Source organism: Oncorhynchus gorbuscha, unplaced genomic scaffold (genome assembly GCF_021184085.1).
Source record: "Oncorhynchus gorbuscha isolate QuinsamMale2020 ecotype Even-year unplaced genomic scaffold, OgorEven_v1.0 Un_scaffold_9252, whole genome shotgun sequence".
NCBI lineage: Eukaryota > Metazoa > Chordata > Actinopteri > Salmoniformes > Salmonidae > Oncorhynchus > Oncorhynchus gorbuscha.
In genome coordinates, this window is record NW_025752267.1 from 4,841 (window position 1) to 8,715 (window position 3,875).

The following is a 3,875-nucleotide window of genomic DNA, read 5'->3' on the forward strand; positions in this document are numbered from 1 at the left end:
TCTACATAGTATATACATTATATTAGTGGCATATCTACATATTCATACAGTATATGCATTATAATAGTGGCATATCTACATAGTATATATATTATATTAGTGACATATCTACATATTCATACAGTATATGCATTATAATAGTGGCATATCTACATATTCATACAGTATAAGCATTATACTAGTGGCATATCTACATATTCATACAGTATATGCATTATAATAGTGGCATATCTACATATTCATAACTATGTGACGACCCTCCCACTCTGTCTGCCGTATTCTCTCTTTGTTCTTGTTTCCTTATTAGGATGCCGGTGGGCGGAGTTGGGAGGGTCGTCAGCTACATGGGAAACACCTGGGCCCGGTGTCTCCCAGGATAAATAGACCACTTCCCCATTCATGGAGGAGACTCTCTCCATGCAGACACACCTGGGCCCGGTGTCCTGACCATAGAAAGGTTGTTCTAGTCTATATTTTCTATGGTAGAGTAGGTCAGGGCGTGACTGGGGGGTTGTTCTAGTTTATATTTTCTATGGTAGAGTAGGTCAGGGCGTGACTGGAGGGTTGTTCTAGTTTATATTTTCTATGGTAGAGTAGGTCAGGGCGTGACTGGGGGGTTGTTCTAGTTTATATTTTCTATGGTAGAGTAGGTCACGTCCTGACCGTAGAAAGGTTGTTCTAGTTTATATTTTCTATGGTAGAGTAGGTCAGGGCGTGATCATGGGGGGTTGTTCTAGTTTATATTTTCTATGGTAGAGTAGGTCAGGCCATGACTGGGGGTTGTTCTAGTTTATATTTTCTATGGTAGAGTAGGTCACGTCCTGATCATAGAAAGGTTGTTCTAGTTTATATTTTCTATGGTAGAGTAGGTCAGGCCATGACTGGGGGGTTGTTCTAGTTTATATTTTCTATGGTAGAGTAGGTCAGGGCGTGACTGGGGGGTTGTTCTAGTTTATATTTTCTATGGTAGAGTAGGTCAGGGCGTGACCGTAGAAAGGTTGTTCTAGTTTATATTTTCTATGGTAGAGTAGGTCACGTCCTGATCATAGAAAGGTTGTTCTAGTTTATATTTTCTATGGTAGAGTAGGTCAGGGCGTGACTGGGGGGTTGTTCTAGTTTATATTTTCTATGGTAGAGTAGGTCAGGGCGTGACTGGGGGATTGTTCTAGTTTATATTTTCTATGGTAGAGTAGGTCAGGGCGTGACTGGAGGGTTGTTCTAGTTTATATTTTCTATGGGAGAGTAGGTCACGTCCTGACCGTAGGTTGTTCTAGTTTACATTTTCTATGGTAGAGTAGGTCAGGGCGTGACTGGAGGGTTGTTCTAGTTTATATTTTCTATGTGGGGTTCTAGGTTTGATTTCCTATGTTGGTGATTTGGTATGATTCCCAATTAGAGGCAGCTGGTTATCATTGTCTCTAATTGGGGATCATATTTCCAGCTGTTTTTTTATTTTTATTTTTATCTCACCTTTATTTAACCAGGTAGGCTAGTTGAAAACACCTTTATTTAACCAGGTAGGCTAGTTGAAAACACCTTTATTTAACCAGGTAGGCTAGTTGAAAACACCTTTATTTAACCAGGTAGGCTAGTTGAAAACACCTTTATTTAACCAGGTAGGCTAGTTGAAAACACCTTTATTTAACCAGGTAGGCTAGTTGAGAACACCTTTATTTAACCAGGTAGGCTAGTTGAAAACACCTCTATTTAACCAGGTAGGCTAGTTGAGAACAAGTTCTCATTTGCAACTGTGACCTGGCCAAGATAAAGAATAGCAGTTGAACAGACAACACAGAGTTTAACCAGGTAGGCTAGTTGAAAACAATTAACCTCAATACAGTAGAAAAAAACCAGGTAGGCTAGTTGAGAACAGTAGTTAAAAGTAGTTGCACTATATAGGGAATAGGTAGTGCCACCTTTAGGACTCTAGTCAAAAGTAGTGCACAGGTATAGGAAATAGGTGCAGGACTCTGGTTAAAAGTAGGCACTATATAGGGAATAGAGTGCCGAGACTCTGGTTTAAAAGTGCACTAACCAGGTAGGGAAAAGAGTGCCGTAGGACTCTGGTCAAAAGTATTGCACTATATAGGGAATAGAGTGCAGACAACACAGAGTTACTCTGGTCAAAAGTAGTGCACTATATAGGGAATAGAGTGCCATAGGACTCTGGTCAAAAGTAGTGCACTATATAGGGAATAGGGTGCCGTAGGACTCTGGTCAAAAGTAGTGCACTATATAGGGAATAGAGTGCCGTAGGACTCTGGTCAAAAGTAGTGCACTATATAGGGAATAGAGTGCCGTAGGACTCTGGTCAAAAGTAGTGCACTATATAGGGAATAGGGTGCCGTAGGACTCTGGTCAAAAGTAGTGCACTATATAGGGAATAGGGTGCTATAGTGCAGTCTAGGCTGGTTTATAAATGTTGGTATGTAAATGTCCATGCAGCTATATAGTGATTTCACATTGTAACATTTATCTTGTATTTATTTCTAGAACAGGGATGTATTTTAAATTCTAATGTTCACAATTCTAACATCCTTCTTCTCCTTTGATTCTTATCAAAAAACATAATAATATGTGATTTGTAGAAGTTCCTTGTAAAAGAGGATATTGGTCTCAGTGGGACTCAATTGTACAACAACGTTGCATTTTGACTCCTGGACTGATGGTTAGTTGGACGTTAAAATACCTGAGCTGAGCATTGAGAACCAAGCATCCTCCTACATGTGAACTTAAGTTACTGTGAAAACACCTGCGTTCCTTCACTATGACAGTGACGTTCTATAGAATTCCTTCACTATGACAGTGACATTCTATAGAATTCCTTCACTATGACAGTGACGTTCTATGGAATTCCTTCACTATGACAGTGACGTTCTATAGAATTCCTTCACTATGACAGTGACGTTCTATAGAATTCCTTCACTATGACAGTGACGTTCTATAGAATTCCTTCAGTATGACAGAGACGTTCTATAGAATTCCTTCAGTATGACAGTGACGTTCTATAGAATTCCTTCAGTATGACAGTGACGTTCTATAGAATTCCTTCAGTATGACAGTGACGTTCTATAGAATTCCTTCAGTATGACTGTTTTGTTACTTTGAATACGTCAAACTATAGTAAAAAAAACAGATGGATATGAAACATGAAAATACACGTACCTCCTTCCTCCTTTTCTTAGTGCCATCTTCCACCATGTTGGAGATCTATCTAGCTGGAGATGGCTGCCAGGCAGGTAGGAAGGTTTCAGTAATCCCTCTTCGGTCAACTCTTGTTGTTTCATACTCATGCAGACAGGTACGAAGGTGTAAGGTCGTCCAAACCTCAGTCAATTAATGTTGTATCATACAACAACTACATGTAATGGCAGAAGGCAGCCGTGGCCAAAGGTTGCTTCTGCTCTGCCAGTATTTCCAGTTTGTTAACTCTCCTGCGACTAAATGATAAGTAAAACCGTTCCCACCTGGGGTAAAGTGAATGTGCAACTAGTTAGGATGTGGTTTAACTGGCTCCCTACTCCCTATAGAGGACAAGGCTCTCTACTCCCTATATAGAGGACAAGGCACCCTACTCCCTACTCCCTATAGAGGACAAGGCACCCGACACCCTTGGTCTTTTACCAAGTAGGGCAATCTTCTATAGACCACACCTACCTTGTCACAACACAAATGATTGGCTTAAACGCATTAAGAAGGAAATAAATTCCACAAATTAACGTTTAACAAGGCACACCTGTTAATTGAAATGCATTCCAGGTGACTACCTCCTGAAGCTGGTTGAGAGAATGCCAAGAGTGTGCAGAGCTGTCATCAAGGCAAAGGGTGGCTACTTTGAAGAATCTAAAATATATTTTGATTTGTTTCACACTTTT